Below are 24,499 nucleotides of genomic sequence, written 5' to 3'. Positions count from 1 at the left end.
CAGGTTGCTCTTTCCTACAGGTATCTGGTAAATATCTAACAACCTGCTCTCCAGATCTGTGATGGGGTGGAACAGATCAGCAGCGTTTGCCCATTTCCGTGGTGTGAATACTCACTCCTTTTACAGTCAATTTCAGGCTACCAACTTGACGTCACCAAATGCAGAGTTGGGAAGAGATATGGGTACTGGCCGGCAGCAGCCCACCACTGGCTCCACCAAACAAGAAACCCGAGGCCAGTGATCCATAGACTGGCACTGATAGTGTTTATAATATATGATTTTGTATTGATGTTGCTAATTTTCACACTTACCAAATATTTTTGAAAAACTACAACAGAATAACTTCAAAAATGGAACAAAACAATAATTACAGTATTTATTGCTATCCTAAATCTGTATGACACCTTCTTATTAAATTGCTCTTCTTGATGAGACAACCTGCAGGGTTTAGTTCTTCGTTTTTCCTTTTGTGAACCTGTTATTTTAATGAAAAAGACACTCAGTCAGTAATTCCAAGAAAAAAGCACTATGTAATTTTGTTTGTTGACCCTCTTGACGATCTTAATGACTCAGATCTTGGGAAATACCTTTTTGGTGGGATTGCAAAACCAAAGATCAAAATTTTATTTTAAATGCAAAGGAATGTGAATCACAAATGGGGTAATCACTGAGGACATGGATTTTTTTTAATCAAAGATGTGTTTTAAGCTTCTAAAAACACTTCTGCAAATAAAATATTTTACTCTAAACCAGAGATTCTACATGGAAGAGAGTATTGTCTGGAAGGTGAAGGGTATTTTAGAAATCAATGGGGGCATTTTTTTGTTTGTCACCATGATTAGGGACACTATTTTAAGGGTGGGATCTGGGGTTGCTAGGATTGGAAATTGCCCCGTTTCCAAATGACCTTCAAATATCCTGTTGGACCTTTTAAAAAAAAAAAAACCAAACTCGTTGCTGTTGAGTCGATTCCAACTTATAGAGACCCTATAGGACAGAGTAGAACTGCTCCGTAGGGTTTCCAAGGAGCGGCTGGTAGATTCCAACTGCTGACCTTTTGGTTGGCAGCCATAGCTCTTAACCACTGTGCAACCAGGGCTCTGCTGGACCTTTATGTAGGTGAAAATATGTACTTAATTTTCCAAGAATGCAACTACTATATAAATTGGGTGCTTGCATTTAATTTTGCTCAAAATTGGCCAAGAGTTGTTCACCATCTTGGGAAGTCATAGAAATATAGGCAGCACTTGCTTTGGTTGTTTGAGTTGCCAATAAAGCGCTCCTGCATTTCTAGCTGTTGCAATCACAGTGATGCTATGATTAGTAGCATCTGGCTAATTTATTATGTCTTCTAGTGTTGCCAGGCCTGAGGGTTTACATTTTGAGGTGCATGTTATTTTATTAAGGAGCCCTGGAGCCCTGGTGCACAGTGGTTAAGAGCTTGGCTGCTAACCGAAAGGTCTGCCATTCAAACCCTCCAGCTTCTCTGTAGGAAAAATATGTGGCAGTCTGCCTTTGTAAGGATTACAGCCTTGGAAACCCTATGGGGCAGTTCTACTCTGCCCTACAGGGTCTCTATGAGTCAGAATCGATGCGACAGTGTGGTTTTAATGGGTTAGTTTACTATAAATTACTTTTACTTCTCCTTTCTACTTGGGCATTATATTGATTTTTAAAATTATGTGTTGGGGTAAGTGATAAAGAAAAAAAAAAGAAAGTGATATCACCTATAAATTTCATAGCAGGTTAGTACAGGGGACAACATATGAATATGCGTAATAAAAGGGATCATTGGGTCTGATAGGGTTGAGACCACTGATATAAATAAACAATCCTTAGCATAATATGACAATACCTTTTCTGTTTTCGAGGCACCCAGCATATCTGCCTACCATCTGTCATCAAAGAGTGGCATATCATATTCCCTTGGCTTCAAGACTGTAAAAAGATTGTTCAACCCTGCCTTAGTCCATTTGTGGTTTAAAATAACAATTGTATCCATTCCCTTAATCACAATGCTTACGGCTTTGTCATTTGTTCTTGGGAACATTGGTTGCCCTTTGGAAAAGTGCATAATCAAAAAGTCCAGTGGATCAAATCTTTAAGGCAATTTTAAAGTGCAATGAGCCTAAATTTCCTTGAGTTTAGAATTTTCCCCTGAGGAAGTCAGAAGCAAGCGTTAACAAGCACATCTGCTTAGTCTCATGCCATATGTATTGGCAATAAACACCCTGGTAGGAAAATAAGCAGTTAGTGCTATGCACACAGTAACAAAAAATAAATATATACCTTGAGCTGGATTCAAATATGAACCTACAGATCATGTTGTCAACACAGGGAAAAAGAAAAAAAATGCATCATCAATGCAAAAAACTGTAATAAATATGCAGGGTTAACCTCTGGCAAGATTGCAAAGTACCTAGTGTTTGCTTCCAGCACTTCCACACTTCTTTATTCCGTGCCTTTTTCTTTACTCAGCACCTCCCACAGCTGCAAGCCTAAGGGCCTCAGTTAACTCCAAAGCAGCAAGCATTGTTGAGCTATTTCTGCTGTATGCCAGGCACTGTAATAGGCACTATTAAATTATTTTTCTTATTTAAAGGCTACAAACTGTCAGAAGGAAAGGGATCTGATAAACTTGTTTTTCTTAATTTACTCTAGAAACTTTTTCCAAGCAGATGGGCTATTGGTGTGTGTGTGTGTTTTAGGTGAAGGTTTACAGAGCAAATTAATTTCTCATTAAACAATTAATACACATATTGTTTTATGACATTGGTTGTCAACCCCATGACATGTTGACACTCTCTGCTTCTCAACCTTGGGTTCCCCATTTCCATTCATCCAGCTTTCCTGTGCCCTCCTGCCTTCTTGTCCTTGCCCCTGGGCTGCTGTGTTCATTTAATCTCGTATACGTGGTTAAGCTACGTGTATTATTGTTTGTTTTATGGGCCTCTCTAATCTTTGGCTGAAGGGTGAACCTCAGGAGTGACTTCAGTACTGAGTTAAAAGGGTGTACAGGGGCCATACTCTTGGGGTTTCTTCAGTCTCTGTCAGACCAGTAAGTCTGGTCTTTTTTTGTGAGTTTGAATTTTGTTCTACTTTTTTCTCCAGCTCTGTCTGAGACCCTCTACTGTGATCTCTGTCAGAGCAGTCGGTGGTGGTAGCCGGACACCATCTCGTTGTGCTGGTCTCAGTCTGTTGGAGGCTGTCGTAGTTGCGGTCCCTTAGTCCTTTGGACTGATCTTTCCCTTGTCTCTTTCGTTTTCTTCATTCTCCCTTGCTCCAGATGGGGTGGGACCAGTGGAGTATCTAAATGGTCACTTACAAGCTTTTAAGACCCCAGACGCTACTCGTCAAAGTAGGATGTAAAACATTTTCTTCATAAACTATGTTATGCCACTTGAGCTAGAGGTCCCCCAAGACCATGGTCCCCAGGCACACGGGCTATTTTTTTTTATTCACTTTTATTGAGCTTCAAGTGAACGTTTACAAATCAAGTCAAACTGTCACATATAAGTTTATATACACCTTACTCCATACTCCCACTTGCTCTCCCCCTAATGAGTCAGCCCTTCCAGTCTCTCCTTTCGTGACCTTTTTGCCAGCTTCCAACTCTCTCTATCCTCCCATCCTCCCTCCAGACAGGAGATGCCAACACAGTCTCAAGTGTCCACCTGATACAAGTAGCTCAGTCTTCATCAGCATCTCTCTCCTACTCACTGTCCAGTCCCTTTCATGTCTGATGAGTTGTCTTCGGGAATGGTTCCCGTCCTGGGCCAACAGAAGGTTTGGGGACCATGGCCGCCGGGATTCCTCTAGTCTCAGTCAGACCATTAAGTATGGCGTTTTTGTGAGAATTTGGGGTCTGCATCCCACTGATCTCCTGCTCCCTCAGGGGTTCTCTGTTGTGCTCCCTGTCAGGGGAGTCATCGGTTGTGGCCAGGCACCAACTAGTTCTTCTGGTCTCAGGATGATGTAGGTCTCTGGTTCATGTGGCCCTTTCTGTCTCTTGGGCTCTTCGTTATCGTGTGACCTTGGTGTTCTTCATTCTCCTTTCATCCAGGTGGGTTGAGACCAATTGATGCATCTTAGATGGCCGCTTGTTAGCATTTAAGATCCCAGACGCCACATTTCAAAGTGGGATGCAGAATGTTCTCATAATAGAATTATTTTGCCAATTGACCTAGAAGTCCCCTTAAACCATGGTCCCCAAACCCCCGCCCTTGCTCCGCTGACCTTTGAAGCATTCATTTTATCCCGGAAACTTCTTTGCTTTTGGTCCAGTCCAGTTGAGCTGACCTTCCATGTATTGAGTATTGTCCTTTTTTTTTCACCTAAAGTAGTTCTTATCTACTAACTAATCAGTAAAAAACCCTCTCCCACCCTTCCTCCCTCCCCCCCTCATAACCACAAAAGTATGTGGTCTTCTCAGTTTATACTATTTCTCAAGATCTTATAATAGTGGTCTTATACAATATTTGTCCTTTTGCCTCTGACTAATTTCGCTGAGCATAATGCCTTCCAGGTTCCTCCATGTTATGAAATGTTTCACAGATTTGTCACTGTTCTTTATCGATGCGTAGTATTCCATTGTGTGAATATACCACAATTTATTTAGCCATTCATCCGTTGATGGACACCTTGGTTGCTTCCAGCTTTTTGCTATTGTAAACAGAGCTGCAATAAACATGGGCGTGCATATATCTGTTTGTGTGAAGGCTCTTATTTCTCTAGGGTATATTCCGAGGAGTGGGATTTCAGGGTTGTATGGTAGTTCTATTTCTAACTGTTTAAGATAACGCCAGATAGATTTCCAAAGTGGTTGTATCATTTTACATTCCCACCAGCAGTGTATAGAGTTCCAATCTCTCCGCAGCCTCTCCAAGTTTTATTATTTTGTGGTTTTTGGATTAATGCCAGCCTTGTTGGAGTGAGATGGAATCTCTTCGTAGTTTTTTTTTTTTTATTAACTTTTATTGAGCTTCAAGTGAACGTTTACAAATCAAGTCGGACTGTCACATATAAGTTTATATACACCTTACTCCGTACTCCCACTTGCTCTCCCCCGAATGAGTCAGCCCTTCCAGTCTCTCCTTTCGTGACAATTTTGCCAGCTTCCAACTCTCTCTCTCCTCCCATCCTCCCTCCAGACAGGAGATGCCAACACAGTCTCAAGTGACCACTTGATATAATTAGCTCACTCTTCATCAGCATCTCTCACCTACCCACTATCCAGTCCCTTTCATGTCTGATGAGTTGTCTTCGGGGATGGTTCCTGTCCTGTGCAAACACAAGGTTTGGGGACCATGACCTCCGGGATTCCTCTAGTCTCAGTCAGACCATTAAGTATGGTCTTTATATGCGAATTTGGGGCCTGCATCCCACTGATCTCCTGCTCCCTCAGGGGTTCTCTGTTGTGCTCCCTGTCAGGGCAGTCGTCCCTTGTGGCTGGGCACCAACTAGTTCTTCTGATCTCAGGATGATGTAGGTCTCTGGTTCATGTGGCCCTTTCTGTCTCTTGGGCTCTTAGTTGTCGTGTGGCCTTGGTGTTCTTCATTCTCCTTTGATCCAGGTGGGTTGAGACCAATTGATGCATCTTAGATGGCCGCTTGTTAGCATTTAAGACCCCAGACGCCACATTTCAAAGTGGGATGCAGAATGTTCTCATAATAGAATTATTTTGCCAATTGACCTAGAAGTCCCTTTAAACCATGGTCCCAAAACCCCGCCCTTGCTCCGCTGACCTTTGAAGCATTCATTTTATCCCGGAAACTTCTTTGCTTTTGGTCCAGTCCAGTTGAGCTGACCTTCCGTGTATTGAGTATTGTCCTTCCCTTCACCTAAAGCAGTTCTTATCTACTAATTAATCAGTAAAAAACCCTCTCCCACCCTTCCTCCCTCCCCTCCTTGTAACCACAGAAGTATGTGTTCTTCTCAGTTTATACTATTTCTCAAGATCTTATAATAGTGGTCTTATACAATATTTGTCCTTTTGCCTCTGACTAATTTTGCTCAGCATAATGCCTTCCAGGTTCCTCCATGTTATGAAATGTTTCACAGATTCGTCACTGTTCTTTATCGATGGGTAGTATTCCATTGTGTGAATATGCCACAATTTATTTAGCCATTCATCCGTTGATGGACACCTTGGTTGCTTCCAGCTTTTTGCTATTGTAAACGGAGCTGCAATAAACATGGGTGTGCATATATCTGTTTGTGTGAAGGGTCTTATTTCTCTAGGGTATATTCCGAGGAGTGGGATTTCTGGGTTGTATGGTAGTTCTATTTCTAACTGTTTAAGATATCGCCAGATAGATTTCCAAAGTGGTTGTACCATTTTACATTCCCACCAGCAGTGTGTAAGAGTTCCAATCTCTCCGCAGCCTCTCCAACATTTATTATTTTGTGTTTTTTGGATTAATGCCAGCCTTGTTGGAGTGAGATGGAATCTCATCGTGGTTTTAATTTGCATTTCTCTAATGGCTAATGATCGAGAGCATTTTCTCATGTATCTGTTAGCTGCCTGAATATCTTCTTTAGTGAAGTGTGTGTTCATATCCTTTGCCCACTTCTTGATTGGGTTGTTTGTCTTTTGTGGTTGAGTTTTGACAGAATCATATAGATTTAGAGATCAGGCACTGGTTGGAGATGTCATAGCTGAAAATTCTTTCCCAGTCTGTAGGTAGTCTTTTTACTCTTTTGGTGAAGTCTTTAGATGAGCATAGGTGTTTGATTTTTAGGAGGTCCCAGTTATCTGGTTTCTCTTCATCATTTTTGGTAATGTTTTGTATTCTGTTTATGCCTTGTATTAGGGCTCCTAAGGTTGTCCCTATTTTTTCTTCCATGATCTTTATCGTTTTAGTCTTTATGTTTAGGTCTTTGATCCACTTGGAGTTAGTTTTTGTGCATGGTGTGAGGTATGGGTCCTGTTTCATTTTTTTTGCAAATGGATATCCAGTTATGCCAGCACTGTTTGTTAAAAAGACTATCTTTTCCCCAATTAACTGACACTGGGCCTTTGCCAAATATCATCTGCTCATATGTGAATGGATTTATATCTGGGTTCTCAATTCTGTTCCATTGGTCTATGTGTCTGTTGTTGTACCAGTACCAGGCTGTTTTGACTACTGTGACTGTATAATAGGTTCTGAAATCAGGTAGAGTGAGGCCTCCCACTTTCTTCTTCTTTTTCAGTAATGCTTTGCTTATCCGAGGCTTCTTTCCCTTCCATATGAAGTTTGTGATTTTTTTCTCTATCACATTAAAAGATGACATGGGAATTTGGATCGGAAGTGCATTGTATGTATAGATGGCTTTTGGTAGAATAGACATTTTTACTATGTTATGTCTTCCTATCCATGAGCAAGGTATGTTTTTCCACTTAAGTATGTCCTTTTGAATTTCTTGTAGTAGAGCTTTGTAGTTTTCTTTGTATAGGTCCTTTACATCCTTGGTAAGATTTATTCCTAAGTATTTTATCTTCTTGGGGGCTACTGTGAATGGTATTGATTTGGTGATTTCCTCTTCGATGTTCTTTTTGTTGATGTAGAGGAATCCAAGTGATTTTTGTATGTTTATCTTATAACCTGAGACTCTGCCAAACTCTTCTATTAGTTTCAGTAGTTTTCTGGAGGATTCCTTGGGGTTTTCTGTGTATAAGATCATGTCATCTGCAAATAGAGATAATTTTACTTCCTCCTTGGCAATCCGGATGCCCTTTATTTCTTTGTCTAGCCTAATTGCTCTGGCTAGGACCTCTAGCACAATGTTGAATAAGAGCGGTGATAAAGGGCATCCTTGTCTGGTTCCCGTTCTCAAGGGAAATGCTTTCATGCTCTCTCCATTTAGAGTGATATTGGCTGTTGGCTTTGCATAGATGCCCTTTATTATGTTGAGGAATTTTCCTTCAATTCCTATTTTGGTGAGAGTTTTTATCATAAATGGGTGTTGGACTTTGTCAAATGCCTTTTCTGCATCAATTGATAAGATCATGTGGTTTTTGTCTTTTGTTTTATTTATATGGTGGATTACATTAATGGTTTTTCTGATATTAAACCAGCCCTGCATACCTGGTATAAATCCCACTTGGTCATGATGGATTAATTTTTTGATATGTTGTTGAATTCTATTGGCTAGAATTTTGTTGAGGATTTTTGCATCTATGTTCATGAGGGATATAGGTCTGTAATTTTCTTTTTTTGTGATGTCTTTACCTGGTTTTGGTATCAGGGAGATGGTGCCTTCATAGAATGAGTTGGGTAGTATTCTGTCATTTTCTATGCTTTGAAATACCTTTAGTAGTAGTGGTGTTAACTCTTCTCTGAAAGTTTGGTGGACAGATGGGCTATTTTTTAAAATAATTTATTTTACTTTTGTTGTTGTTGAGAATATACACAGCAGAACATACACCAATTCAACAATTTTACATGTACAATTCAGTGACGTTGATTATATTCTTTGAGTTGCAACCATTCTCATCCTCCTTTTCTGAGTTGTTCCTCACCCTTTTAACATAAACCCACAGCCCCCTAAGTTTCCTATCTACTCTTTTGAGTTGCCATCATCAGTTTGATCCCAGATAGAGAGATCTTAAAAGAACACAGTGTTCAAAGCAGATATTCTTTACTAGTTAAGCTAAAGTGCTGTTTGGTTTTAAGAAGGCTTTGAGGGTTATTTTTGGTTTAAAAAGTTCATGCAGCCTCCATGGCTCCAGAAAGTCTGGATTCCATGAGCACTTGAAATTCTGTTAGCAGATGGGTTATTTTGAGAGATCAAGGTAGTGGTTATCTTGAACAAGGGGGAGTGATGGGGAAAGGGCATGAGGAGCTTCTGGGAGCCAGTAATGTTGTATTTCTTTATCTGGGTGGTGGTTACCCAGATACGTTCACTTTGTGAAATTTCAACCAGCTATGTGCATTGGTTAAGAGCTTGGCTGCTAACTAAGAGGTTGGCAGTTAGAATCCACCAGTCATTCCTTGGAAACCCTGTGGAGCAGTTCTACTCTCTCCTGTAGGGTTGCTTGCTATTGTCAGAATTGACTCAATGGCAACAGGTTTGGTGTTTTTTTTTTTTTGGTTTGGTGTGCTTATTAATTAGGCATACTTCTGTATGCATGTTACACTTCAAAAAAAAGTTTACTTTTTCAAAAAAGGAGATGGAGATGAAATTTTGAAATCATCGCTACCATTTTTAATAAGGTATCCATAACTTGCTGCATTGATGTCTCCCAGGGGGTGTTTTAGATGTACCATGGAGGAGACAGTGCTTAACTTAAAGGTGCACATTGCTGAAGGTAGAACTTCAGTGAAGAGGTGGCATCAGACAGGCCCCCCTCAAATCTCACCTGATCTATGGCCCTGAGCCCCTTTATCCAGAAGCCTGATGCTGCCCATTATGATCCCAGATTATTAAACATTAAGCAGAAGGTAAAGAAAAAACTATCCTTAAAGAGGAGAATGAAGTTGAAAAAGGGGCCCATTAAAATAAAATTTTAGGAGAAAGAACCAAACAAAGTTGGAAGAAAAAATTCAAGTAGAGTTGCCAGATTAAGCAAAAAATCAATCAGTCCATCAATACAAAATGCCCAATTAAATTTGAGTTTCAGATAATCAACAAATGATTTTTTTCTTAGCTTAAGTTTGTCCCAAATAGTGTATGGGACATACTTATACTAAAAAAAAAAAAAAGTATTTGTTGTTTATTTGAAATTCAAATTTAACTGAGTGTCATGTATTTTAATTGGCAACCCTAGATTCGAGGGAAGGAGGGAGATCAAATCATAGGCAACATGAAAAATGTGTTTTCAAAGTGGGGAACCACTTCAAAGTAAGATTCTCTGAAAACTACCTAATATTAAATAATAACAATCCCTGCCCTAAATAAGGGAAAGAACTTTCCACAAGAAATTAAAAAATATGTATATTTTTTGCAATTGATAAAAGATTAGAGGCCTTTCTTAAATGTCTTGCTAGAGGTTCAGCGTTTAAACCAAATCTTGTCACAGTCACTATTTCTTGTCACATTCACTGGGACATTCACTGTTTCCCAGAGATCTGGGTGGTAGAAACTGCCTAGGACAAAGGTGGGCAGGAAGGACAAAGAGCTTCTTCTGAAAGATCCTTTTTCAGTTTTCATCTGATGAAATCCTCGTTGCCTATAAAAAGAGTTTGCCATTAAAAGTACTACATTAGTATCTGGGTCGAAAAACAAATTTCTAAATACTCTGTTCCCATCTACTCATCGAAGCAAAAGCATCTGAGAGTCACTCGAGGTGAATGAGGTCAGTTCTTCTGGGAGAGGTAGCCCAATCACACAACTGCTGATTCTCTTTTGAAGCACTGTAGTTTACCCACTCTAATTTCCAAGTGTATAATGAGGATGAAATAATTAACAAAATTATTCTAAATTGAAGTTTTTTTTCTTATTTTAATAATCCCCCACGTGTCTGTTTGTCATACTGTGGGGGCTTGCATGTTGCTATGATGCTGGAAGCTACGCCACTGGTATTCAAATACCAGCAGGATTACTCATGGTGGATAGGTTTCACTGAGCTTCTAGACTAAAACTGACTAGGAAGAAGGACCCGGCGGTCTACTTCTGAAAAGAATTAGCCAGTGAAAACCTTATGAATAGCAGTGGAACATTGTCTGATATAGTTCCGGAAGATGAGCCCCTCAGGTTGGAAGGCACCGTGGCTGCAACAATGGGCTCAAGCATAACAAAGATTGTGATGATGGAGCAGGACCAGGCAGTGTTTTGTTCTGTTGTACATAGAGTCTCTACAAGTCAGAATCAACTCAGCGACACCCAACAACAACAACAACATTTCAATAATCACAGTAACTCCAAAGCCACCACAGTGTGACAAACTGACAGACTCGTGCTGGGTTTTATTAATTTATTTTAAAATCAGAAGTATAGTTGCATGTAGTTAAAGGTACATGTCCTTTAAACAGTTTGCTCTTAGAAATAGGTACACTATATACTGTATAATTTTTATACTATTAATTGTTAAGTAAACTTTTCTTTCATGGAGTGCTTAAAGTAAACTTTGGCCTAGCTCACAAAACCTTAAAACAGCGCAGGTTAAATTTATTGTGGGTAAACTCTATGAATGAATGTTGCCAACTGGCTGTGTAGAGTCTTTGTTGATATTTTTTATGGCCTTACAAAACTGTCAACAGCAATGACCTGCATGTCCTTGGATGAGTTACTTGGCTGTCTAGGCCACAGCTTCCTCATCTACAAAATGAAGATGAGTGCTGTTCCCTCCAATCTTTAAAATGTTATGACTAGATTAGACTAAGGGTGTGTTCGTCTCTCGGGAATAGAGGACTCAGAACAACTTACCTAGAGCTGTTGTTGGTAGTGATGTTTTTATTTTAATAAATAAAGGTAAGAAGAGTGTAGAAAAATGGTTTCAATTCCCTCTGGCCCCTGTGGAAACCTTTCACAGGTAAAATAAGCAGGATTTAGGAAAAGATAGACTATCAATAAAGTGATAACCTAGAGATGGGAGTAAGGATTAAAGATTGAAAGTTGGTAACTGCAAGGGGAGAAGATGCCATGAGAACAAAAGCACACCTGTCTTCCCTCCCACAGAAGGCCAGTTGGTGCCTGTTGGAAACAAGAGATTCACCCCCAGTGACTACATTCAGTGTTGCCAGAAACAATGGCTTCTAGTTGATTTCCATAACTATCAGGAAAAGCGTATCATGGCAGCTATAATGCAAGGCAATGCCCAGTGCTGAGTATTTCCTCCTGCCTCAACTCTGAGGTGGATGTGCACAGCAGTCAGAACGCAGGATTTGGAGAATCAGGGTTTCTTCAACCTTCAGAGTGTTCATGCGAACTAAACCAAGTGTTTGAGATGAAAATTATTTGTGTTAAGAAACATTTGTGCTTCCACATTCATTACCAAAGATATACTTGAGCACTTTTTGGAAAGTTGTTTTATAAATTATAAATTTATCTAAAAATGTTCAGCCACGGCTTCTTGCTAAGACTCTTCGACCTTAGACACTTTGTGACAGAGTTGAGAAAGAGCTGACAGCTCAGGTGGAAGAATTGGAGTGGGCATGGCAGAGCAGAGCCTGGCATCAAACAAGGTGAGGTAGCTTCAACAGCTTTACTGGGCCCTATTCTTTTACTGATGAAGATCAAAGACTACAGCCTTCAGTGCGGATTACATCTCAACATAAAGAAAACAAAAATCCTCACAACTGGACCAATAAGCAATGTCATGATAAACGGAGAAAAGATTGAAGTTGTCAAGGATTTCGTTTTACTTGGATCCACAATCAACACCCACGGAAGCAGCAGTCAAGAAATCAATCGACATATTGCATTGGGCAAATCTGCTGCAAAAGATCTCTTTAAAGTGTTGAAAATTTTCAATTGCCTCCTACGCATGTGAAAGCTGGACAATGAATAAGGAAGACCAAAAAAGAACTGATACCTTTGAATTATGGTGTTGTTGAAGAATACTGAATATACCATGGAATGCCAGAAGAACAAACAAATCTTGTCTCGGAAGAAGTACAGCCACAATGCTCTTTAGAAGTGAGAATGGTGAGACTTTGTCTCCCATACTTTGCACATGTTATCAGGAGGGACTGGTCCCTGGAGAAGGACATCATGCCTGGTAGAGTAGAAGGTCATTGGAAAAAGAGGAAGACCCTCAATGAGATAGATTGACACAGTGGCTGCAACAATCGGCTCAAACATAGCAATGATTGTGAGGATGGCACAGGACCGAGCAGTGTTTCGTTCTGTTGTACATAGGGTCGCTATGAGTCGGAACCAACTCGATGGCACCGAACAACTACAACATTTCCTTCCCGCTCCATAGCTCTGCCCTCCTCACCAAAGGGGGGATATTTTAAATGCATCTGAGGATTGTGTATATGTGGACACTATGGAGTACTCACTTGAGGAAAAGCTAATCAAACATAATTACAAGAGAATCCAGGAGAAAGAGTTATAATGTAATCAATACCATGATGTGCGTAGAATATGTATGATGTATGATATTTTGTAGCAAAGCTCAGAATTTGTTCTAGAAAACTACAAAAAAATTACCCTCTGGGGAATGGGAGGTGGGTAGCCTGAATAATAGCGCTTCAAAGATGTCCACGTACTAATCTCTTGAACCTGTGAATATCTTACCTTACGCAGCAAAAGGGACCTTGCAGACGTGATTAAGGTTCAGGATCTTGAGGTGAGGAGATTATCCTAGACTATCAAGGTTTCTTGTAAGAGCGAAGCAGGAAGGTCGGAACGAGATGAGAGTCAGAGAAGAAAATGTGATGACAGAAGCTGAGATTGGAGTGATGTGAGTCCATAAGCCAAGGAATGCAGGAAGCCTCTAGAAGCCAGAAAAGACAAGGAAATAGATTCTCTCCTAGAGCCTTCAGAAAGAACACAGTCTTGCCAACTCCTTGATTTTAGGACTTCTGATTTTCAGAACTGTGAAAGAATAAATTTGTGTTGTTTTAAGACAGTAAATTTGTGGTAATTTGTTAAAGCAGCAATAGGAAACTAATACAGGAGGACTCGACAGGATGTTTTCAATTCAATAAGCATGGTTTGGTGAGAGTGTTGGGGTAATGGCTGGTGGGAATGTGCACAGTTAGTCACTGTACAGATTTTTATTGAGAGCCTGTGATCAGCTATACACTGTGCTTGAAACTGAAACAAACAGACGTGGACTCTGTCATTATGGAACTTACAGCCATGAGAGAAAGACTGGCATTAAACCAAAAATTGTTATTAAACAACTTCAAGTGTGCAATGTACTAAGAAGTACCACATGGTGCTGGGGTGATTAAAAGGAGACCTAGTCCTTCTGGATGGTCTGAGAAGGTTTTCCTGGGAAGTGATATTTAAGACAGATTACAAGGATGAGTAAGAGTTAGCTATTAGGTCAGTTATTTCAGGCCAGTGGAGGTGAAATGGTCATTTTGGAAAGAAGGTAGAGTATAGCCAAAAGCTATAGGCAGGCAAAGCATTATATGTTAAGGAATTGAAATAAATCCAGTATTGCCGGAGCAGACAGAATAAGAGCTAGAGTTGTACAATAGGAGATGGAAGGGTAAATAGGGGCTAGACCATGCAGGGCCTTATAAGCCACTGAAGAGGCTTGGCATGACCATATTTACGTTTTTAAGGATCACACAGACTGCAGTGGATGAAAGAATGGAGTGTGGGTCAAGAGAAAATGATGGAAGACTAGTTTTAAGGATATTACAGTAGTCCAGGTGAGAAGTAATGGTAGCCCTGCCCAGGATGGTGGCAGTTGAGATGATGAGAAGCAGGATTCAAGAGATATATAGGACATAGACTCAAAAGACTTGATGACTGATAGATGTGCGAGGTGACAGAGAGGAAGGTGTCAAAGATGACTCCTAGGTTTAAGCAACCTGGTTAGCAGATCCATCATTTTCTAAGGAGAGGAACAATGCTGGAAGAGATTTTTTTGGGGGGGAAGATTATGAGTACACTTTTGGACATGTAGAGTTTGAGGGGTCACTGAGACATTCAAGCAGAAATGTGGAGTAGGCACCAAAAAAAAAAAAAAACAAACCCAGACTTACTGGTCTGACAGAGACTGGAGAAAGCCCGAGAGTATGACCCCCAGACACGCTTTTAACTCAGTGCTGAAGTCACTCCTGAGGTTCACCCTTCAGCCAAAGATTAGACAGGCCCATAAAATAAAAAATAACTCAACCACGTATATGAGATTAAATGGGCACACCAGCCCAGGGGCAAGGACGAGAAGGCAGGAAGGCACAGGAAAGCCGGCAACAGAGAACTCAAGGTTGAAGAAGGGGAGAGTGTTGACATGTTGTGGGGCTGGCAACCAATGTCACAAAACAATATGTGTATTGTTTAATGAGAAAATGATTTGCTCTGTAAACCTTTATCTGGAGTACAATTTAAAAAATGTGGATTAGGCATTTGGATATGTAAGAGCAGATTTAAATTTGGGAGTTGGAATTTAAATGGTAAATGAAGCCATGGGAACAGTGGAGATTGCCCAGGGAGAGAGAGAAAAGTAAGAAGAGGGCCTAGGGAGGAGCTCTGAGGAACTCTAAGATGAAGCAGAGCAGCTGAAGTCAGAAAAAGAAACCCAGATGTAGCCAGCAACCATGGGAAAAAAGTAGGAGGCTGTGGAGTAACTCAGTGCAAGGAAAGAGAGTTTTCCACAGAAGCAGTGACGATGAGGTCAAGAAAAATAAGGACTAAAATGTATACCTTGGACATAATGGTCACTGGTGACCTTCCCATGAATTTGCTGTGACAGGGGAATGGAAGCACAACCTAGGAATTGTCATCTCCTCTGAGTGTTTCCGGCAGATGTTGTAATAACGAGGTCTTCAGGAAGAGCTACACGGTGAGAAGTCCAATGGGAAACTGCTGTTGTATGTGTGCCAACAACAACAGCATACATACAGTCACATACATACTGTGCCTTCCCAGAAAGACAAAAATGTAGGGTGGTGGTCAGGACTCCAGGCCCCCTGGGCCTTAACCACGCCGCCTTGTACACTTATTACCTTTGGCTGGCATCACTCCATCACTTGCTCTTCCTTTTAGCTCTAGATCTTGCTAGCTACCATCCTTGTCTCAGGTCTTTGTCATTCTTGAACTTGAACAAGGAAATCACTATCTCTTTTCTTCCTTTCATTCTCCCAGTGTTGTTTGAGAGGTTAATTCAAGGAGTCCAATTTAATCAACATTTCATTCCAACTGCTTCTCGTCCAATATGTACGAAGTGGTTCTTCATCAGGGACGTGGCTAGTTCTGTGAACGGACAAAGGACAATAGTATATTAGGGAAGTGGGTTGATGGAGAAGTACAAGGGGGATTACAGGTAAGTCTCCTACCTTATGAGAGGCCAGGAAGGCTATCAGAAGAGCCAAAAAATTTGATCCAGGTTGAAGGTTTAAATAATGGGAAGAGAAAATGTTCCTGTATTTTATCGATTGTCTACTGAAATTCAGCTTATGCCTAATTCAGATGCGGTTCTTTGACTGTAATAACTATGAGGCATACATAGGAGTCCAGCCTTCCCCACCCTATGAGGCAACATGGCATACGAATGGGAGCAAGTGCTCCTTGGGTTATGCCGCCAAATAAATCTTACCAAAGATAACAGTGACTTTCTCACTGAAACCAGAACACCAACAGGAATGTTGAGGAGGAAAAAAAAAATGCAGTGAAAGAATGAAGCCATTTTGAGGGAAAGGACTAAAAGAAGAAAAGAGTTTTACAAGGAGAAACAGGATACAACTCTGACTTATGCAATAAGTTTGCTTTGTAAGGGTGGTGAAAAAATGGAGTAACCGTAGAGTAGAATCAGAGTTCTTTATAACGTTTTGAACACAAACATAGCTTTTATTTGTAAATTTTGGGGCAGTTATTTTTCCCTCTCTCTTCATTACTCTCTTTGCCCTTCAAATTTGGAAATTATTCCCTCAGGTAAAATAAAATTATTTCCTCTTGTTCCCTGGGAAAGTATTTGTCCTGACTCTACCCTCAAGATCTACTAAATAAGTTAGTACTTGAGAATGATAGCAGTGGCTGCCTACATTGGCTTTGATAAATAATTCAGTATTGTAGTCAGAGCTCTTCTCAGGCACTCATGATCTGCCTTTGAGAGATCAGCTGAAGCCCAGCCCTCTCATTTTACAAATGAGGAACTTGGTGTGGAAAGGTGAAGCAATTTTCTCAAATTTTCACAGAGCTAGTTAGTGACAGATGCAGGCCTGGAACTTTGAGGTCAGGTGTCTACCTATGCTATGCTGTCACACTTGAATATATTGAAACCACAATGAAACCAAACTTGTTGCTATCAAGTTGAATCTGACTTATGGAGACTCCATGTATTACAGAGTAGAACTGAGCTCCATAAGGTTTTCTTGGCTGCAATCTTTTTGGAAACAGATCACCAGGCTTTTTTTCTGCTGTGCCACTGAGCAGATTCTATCCCCCAACCTTTAGGTTAGTAGTTGAGTGTAAACAATTTGTACCACCCAGGGACCTGAAACCACAACAGTGACCCCTATAGTTGAAAGCTTATGGAAGCTAGGAGGATACCATCTCCAGTTCTCACAACAAATCATTAAAGGAAGCTTCATCATTCTCATTTTCCAGATGAGAAAACCAAAGCTCAGAGAGGTTAGATAACTTGCCTAAAATCACACAGTCAGTAAATAGCAGAACCGCTTAATCTTACAGGATGGCCAAATAGGGATTGGCAGTGTTTAGGTCTGATACTACACCTCAGTGGGGACAGGTGATGGCCTGCCTGGTGGCACAAGGAATGCCAAAAGGCTAACTAAAATTACTGACCCAACTTCTTTGCTGTGGTGTCTACAGATTGCGCTTGGAGTCAGTCGTAGACAAGACCAGGGAATGGGACACTGAAGAGTTATGTTTTGTTGGGAAGTGAGAAGGGAAACCACCAGAAACAAGAACTTTTTAGACCTAGTAGGATGACACTGGTACGATGAAGGCAGCCTGAAGGAAAAGGGGTCTCTGGAGAAAGAATGAAAGCTGGTGATGCCCAGCTCAGACTTGTATCTAAAATGAGGCCAGCTCTTGAGCCCCTAAGTGGACTGCAGTGCTTTAGGAATTTGATAGCATGTATTTATAGAGCTGAATCAGTCTGCTCTGACTGCACTATTTGGGAAGGAGGTCCATAGTTGCATAGAAGTGAATTAATAACAATTCTGGGTTCAGGATACACAGGTCCATGCTTGGCCCTCTTTTCAATTAATGAATTAATTACTCAAGAACACGCATGAACCTAACACCCAAACCAAGAATTAGAGCATTAGATGAAGCCGTCTGACAATGCCAAGTTTTTAAGAGGATTTGGATTACTAACAAAACCTCTTTATTATTTGTGGGAGTGTAAATTGATTTAATCAGTTTAGAAAACAATTTGCATTATCTTCTGGAGTTAAACATTCTCACGCCTTATGATCCAACCATTCATTTCCTAAGTATATAAACCTGCCCAAAAATGTTCAGAGCAGCACTGTTTACTGTTTGTAGGAGAGAGATAGAGGGAACGAGAAACAACCTTAGTGGATCTATGGCTATGCAAATGACATAAAATGAGTTTTTCTAACATAACACTGAGTCAAAAAACTAATTCCAGAAGCCTTCCTGCAGCATGATACTCATTGTATGAAGTTTAAAACAACTGAAATGAAAGAATATAAGCACAGCATTATTCACAATAGCCAAAAGGTGGAACTAACCCAAGTGTCCATCAACAGATGAATGGATAAACAAAATGTGGTATACACATACAATGTAATATTATTCAGCCATAAAGAGAAATGAAGTCCTGAGACATTCTGCAACACGGATGAACCTTGAAAACATTATGCTGAGTGAAATAATTCAGACACAAAAAAGACAAATACTGTATGAGCCCATTTATATGAAATATCTGGAATAGGCAAGTGCATGCAGACAAAAGTTTGTTATAGGTTACCAGCGCCTGAGGGGAGGGGAAAATGGGGAGTGATCGCTTAAAGGGTACTGAGTGCCTGTTTGGAGTGACGTAAAACATTTGGAAATGGATCATGGCGATGGTTGCCCAACATGGTGGATGAAATTAATATCACGGAATTATACACTTAAAAATGGTTAAAATGGCAAATGTTTTGTTATATATATTTTACTACAATAAATTTTTTAAAAGGAGAATAACAATACATATATGTGTGATAAAATTATTTTTCATAATCCAAAACAAAACAAACAAAAAACAAACCCACTGCCAGCAAGTCATTCGGACTCATAGGACAGAGTAGAACTGCCCCATAGGGTTTCCAAGGCTATAAATCTTTATGGAAGCAGACTGCCACACCTTTCTCCTGTGGAGCGGCTAGTGGGTTCCAACCACTGACCTTTCGGTTAGCAGCTGAGCGCTTTAACCAATGTGCTACCAGGGCTCCTTATTTTTCATAAAATACATGATGAAATTCAGAGTACTACACACAGCAGGCCAGTACAAGAAGAAAAAAAAAAAAACCAAACCTGTTGCCATCGAGTCAATTCTGACTATAGGGTTGCTATGAACAGGCCAGTAATGCTAGGGAATTACCTCCCACTCCCCCAAGAGCAGCCCTTAGGCAATGGCCAACAGGAATTAGTGTACAAATATCCCAACTCCCTCACCTCTCAGGTAGGCAGGAATGAATTATCCAATAGGCAAGGTAAGCATTGTGCTTACCTTGCCTATTGTGGGTAGGACACTCTGAGATTTGTGTCTATGCTGTTTCCAGTGGTTCCCCAGTTGCCCATGGTAACTTGCATTATAAGCCCTTTGTCACCAGTCTCCCCTACTCCCCTTTCCCCTGAAGATATTTTTGAGCACTGCCTCTCAAAACACGGTCTGTTTTAGGGAAAAAACAATCCAAGACACGCTCATATCTATGATCCTAATGGCAGCACTTTCATTTTGACACACAGAACTCTGGAAATGTTAATGGAAGAGTCAGTTTTAAGCATTAAAGTAGGAGCTCACGTAGGTGCTTTCACCAGTAACTCAGTATTCTATGTCATCCAGATGTTAGCTAGAGGTTCTCATTCCCCATGGGACTGAGGCAGAAGTGCCCCATCTTACTCCCATTCACTTCTTTGCCTTTCCCCACCCTACCCTCAAATCCCAAAGCTTATCACAGTCCAAAGCCCTCTTCAGGATCTTGCTCTTCTATGTTCTACTGGCCTCCTCTACTCCTTGGTTCTTTCTTCCGCGTAGCTGCTGCTGAACCGTACAACTCCTTCACCAGACTTCATCAGAAAGACAAAACAAAAATCACCTCAAAGCAAGCATTTGTGAATTGATTAACTGTGATGAAATTGGTGAGGAGAGGGGTGACATGGGCTGTACAAACTCAGCCCTTCTTAAAATCCCTCCATCTGATTTTCCCTCCATTCTCTACTTCTCCCCTCTCTCTCCAGGATAGCCCTGGTGGAGGAGGGGGCACTACAAATTCTTCTGTCCAGAGCTCCAACCTCAAACTTGCATATCTAAACCCATCAAGGGGCTCTTCAAGAAAAAGGAAATTATAGGCCTAGCTAGCAAACTTGTCTCCCTGCTATACCTAAAACTATAGACAAACACAGGAGTCTTTCTGTTTCAAATGGGGGAAACCTAGATCTTCAACAGCACCCACGCAAAAACTCTTTCCAAGTTATGGTTAGACAAAAAGGAAGGCAATGCTAGATCACTCAACACCTGTCATGTGTTTGTAGACTTGGCATTAATAACTAGGGAGGTGTAATTTTATTTTCTTAATAAGTCGTGTCCATGCAAAACAATTTCGATGTTTTTTGGGCTTCACTTCCTACGCTTATATAGGTCTTCAAGTCACGGCAGAGTGCAAAAGTCTTGGCAACTGAATAACACCAATGTTGAATTTCCTGGCTCTACCATACTTTTACCATACTTCAGTGGCTGACCTTGGGCAAGTTACTTAACTTCTTTGAGCCTCAGTGTTCTCATCTGTAAAAGGGTACGCTAATGTGTGCTTTACAGAATTGATCTGAGGATTAAAAGAGGTAACTGCACCTAACACAGCCCTGGTACAAAGAGGCCAAGCAACGAATGTTAGTTACCTTACCACATAAGGAGGAGTATAAGGGACACCCCACAATATATCTAGCACAGCATTGTCCAATAGAAATATGTAAGCCCCAAATACGAGCCATAGATGTAATTTTTCATTTTCCAGAAGCAATACTTAAAAAAGGTAAAAGAAACAAATGGAATTAATAATATATTACATTTAACAAAAATATCCAAAATGTTATCATTTTAACATGGAATCAATATAAAAAAGTATTGAGATAGTTTACATTCCTTTTTTTCCTTTTTTCATATTCAGTCCTCGAATTCTGATGTGGATTTTACACTTACGACGTATCTCAATTTGGACCCCGTTTCAAGTGCTCAATGGCCGCATGTGGCTATTGTTGTTGTTGGTTGCTATTGAGTGGGTTTGGACTCATGGTGACTCCATGTATTACAGAATAGAACTGCTCCATAGGGTTTTCTTGTTTGTAATCTTAACGGAAGCAAATCTCCAGGCCTTTTCTTCCACAGTACCACTGGGTGGGCTCAAACTGCCAACCTTTAGGTTAGCAGTCGAGCGTACACTGTGTACCTTATTGGGCAAAATGAGATTGAAACTCCTCAGATTTTGAAACCTGGCCTTTTCTATTGTATTCTATGACACATTTCAAACTGTTGGAGGCATTTGGGTCCAGTCCTGTTCCTTTAATATCATTAATTTAGAGTTGTTGCAAACATCAGATGATATAAGGGATGGATTATCCAAAAGCAGGAATCTCCAAACTCTTTGTGAGGAATTACTGTTTTTCTTTTCCCCAAAACTTTCAACCCTGCAGAAAATTGGAGTAAATGGAAGGATGGGGGTGGTGAAAAGAGCTGGGCCTGACAATAAGACACTAGTGGCTTAGGGAAGAGGCCCTCCTGGTAACTACACAACCCTCTCTGATGGACATCTTAGCAAACCTTGGCAACTGACCTATGCCAAGTCGGTGGTCTTGATGGTCAGGGGTGGGGAGGGATGGGGGTGAGGCTGCACTGCATCTTAAATGGGCAAAGACCTTACTAGATTTGCTGTTGTAAGAAATGCCAAGTTTTCAAAAGATATGAACAGACGCTTCACTAAAGAAGACATTCAGGCAGCTAACAGATACATGAGGAAATGTTCACAATCATTAGCCGTTAGAGAAATGCAAACCAAAACTACAATGAGATTCCATCTCACTCCAACAAGGCTGGCATTAATCCAAAAAACACAAAATAATCAATGTTGGAGAGGTTGTGGATAGACTGCAACACTTATACACTGCTGGTGGGAAGGTAAAATGGTACAACCACTTTGGAAATCGATTTGGCACTTCCTTAAAAAGCTAGAAATAGAACTACCATACGATCCAGCAATACCACTTCTGGGAATATATCTAGAGAAATAAAAACCTTTACACAAACAGATATACGCACACTCATGCTCATGGCAGCACTGTTTACAACAGAAAAAAGATGGAAGCAACCAAGATACCCAGCAACGGATGAATGGATAAATAAATTATGGTATACTCACACAATGGAATACTACACATCAGTAAAGAACAGTGAGGAATATGTGAAACATTTCATAACACGGAGGAATCTGGAAGGCATTATGCTGAGTGAAATCAGTCAGTTGCAAAAGGACAAATATTGTATGAGACCACTATTATAAGAATTTGAGAAACAGTTTAAACAGAGAAGAAAATATTCTTTGATGGTTACAAGAGGAGGGAGGGAGAGGGGTATTCACTAATTAGATAGTAGATAAGAACTACTTTAGGTGAAGGGAAAGACAACACACAATACAGGAGAGGTCAGCACAACTGGACTAAACCAAAAGCAAAGAAGTTTCCTGAATAAACTGAATGCTTTGAAGGCCAGTGTAGTAGGGGCAGGGGGTTGGGGACCATGGTTTCAGGGGACATCTAAGTCAATTGGCATAATAAAATCTATTAAGAAAACATTCTGCATCCCTCTGTGGAGAGTGGTGTCTGGGGTCCTAAATGCTAGCAAGCAGCCATCTAAGATGCATCAACTAGTCTCAGCCCACCTGGACCAAAGGAGAATGAAGAACACCAAGGACACAAGGAAAATACGAGCCCTCGAGACAGAAAGGGCCACATAAACCAGAGACTACATCAGCCTGAGACCAGAAGAACTAGATGGTGCCCAGCTACAACCGATGACTGCCCTGAGGGGGAACACGACAGAGAACCCCTGTGGGAGCAGGAGAGCAGTGGGATGCAGACCTCAAATTCTTATAAAAAGACCAGACTTAATGGTCTGACTGAGACTAGAAGGGCCCTAGAGGTCATGGCCCCAGACCTTCTGTTGGCCCAGGACAGGAACCATTCCCAAAGCCAATTCTTCTGACAGGGATTGGACTGGAAAATGGGATGGAGAGTGATGTCTGTGAGGAGTAAGCTTCTCAGATTAGGTGACACTTGAGACTATGTTGGCATCTCCTGTCTAGAGGGGAGATGAGAGGGTAGAGGGGGTTAGAAGCTGACAGAATGGACACAAAAAGAGAGAGAGTGGGCTGTCTCATTAGGGGGAGAGCAACTGGGAGTATGTAGCAAGGTGTATATAAGTTTGTGTGTGAGAGACTGACTTGACTTGTGTACTTTCACTTAAAGCACAATAAAAATAATGAAAAAAAGAAATGCCAAGTTTTCCAGATAATAGGTGGCAGCTTAGAAGTCAGAGTCCACTACAAATAATGGTTTGTGCTCAGTTAATTATGGGGACTAAGTAAACATTAATAGAAATTGATAAGATCAAGTCTTGGATAAAAATAGAGAAGCAGTTGATTCTGACAACTTTTGGGGCAAAGGAGAACTGAATAAGACCACTTATGTACCAATCCTGGTTTCATATTTTTGGAAAACTTTCCCACTTCGAGGATTTCCTAAATGTCCGTCTAACCATAATATCACTCAAAGCACTCTTTCGTGGTTGTTGCGTTGTTGGCATTTTGCTCTGTTTCCTTCCACACTTTTTTCTATGAAGGAGTTTTTGTAATCTCTTCATAGTTGAGTTCAAACCAATACATAATTTGGTATCTTGCTTTTTTCCCACTTACTATAATGTCTGCATTTTCCATGTTCTCATATAGGCTTCATACAACAAATTTTTAATGACAGTCAAATGGTCCATTAAGCATACGTGCCATGATTTACTTAACTATACTCTATTATTATTTTCCTCTTTCTGGATATTATAAGATGTGCTTTTGTTCCACTTGGGTACAAGAAGCATTGCCCAAGCCTGTTGCTGTCAAGTTGATTCAGATGCATAGAGATGCTATAAGACAGAATAGAACTGCCCCATAGGGTTTCCAAGGAGTGGCTGGTGGATTTGAACTACTGACCCTTTGGTTAGCAGCTGTAGCTCTCAACCACTGGGCCATCAGGGCTCCACAAGAAGCATTAACTTAAAAAAAAATTTTTTTTTTAATGAAGTTAAATCTGGATTTGAGTCCCCATGTTCAGAGCTGGCAAGACACCCAACAGCAGCCATTGTTGGAAGTTTCTCCCCATCTGAGAAATGGGTATGTATGAGGTCTCTTGACAATGCTTGGTGTGAAAGTTAGGATGCTTTTGACTCTAAAGAACATAAATCCACTCAAACTTGCCTTAGCCATAAAGGGGATTTACCAACCTGGGTAACTGGAAGTCCAGGGGAAGCTTCAGGGTTGGTTTGATTTAGTCGCCTAAAAGTGTCCTCTAACACTCAGTTTCTTCCCATTTCTGCTGTTTTCTGCAAAGCCGGCTTCACCCTGGTCACAAGATGGCTATTGGCTACTCCTGGTGCTACATGCTTCTTTTTGTGCGCTGAGATGGGGAGGAGATAGAAAGAGAAGAGAGAGAGAGA

Source organism: Elephas maximus, chromosome X (assembly GCF_024166365.1).
Source record: "Elephas maximus indicus isolate mEleMax1 chromosome X, mEleMax1 primary haplotype, whole genome shotgun sequence".
Lineage (NCBI taxonomy): Eukaryota > Metazoa > Chordata > Mammalia > Proboscidea > Elephantidae > Elephas > Elephas maximus.
Note: the sequence above shows the minus strand (reverse complement) of the source record.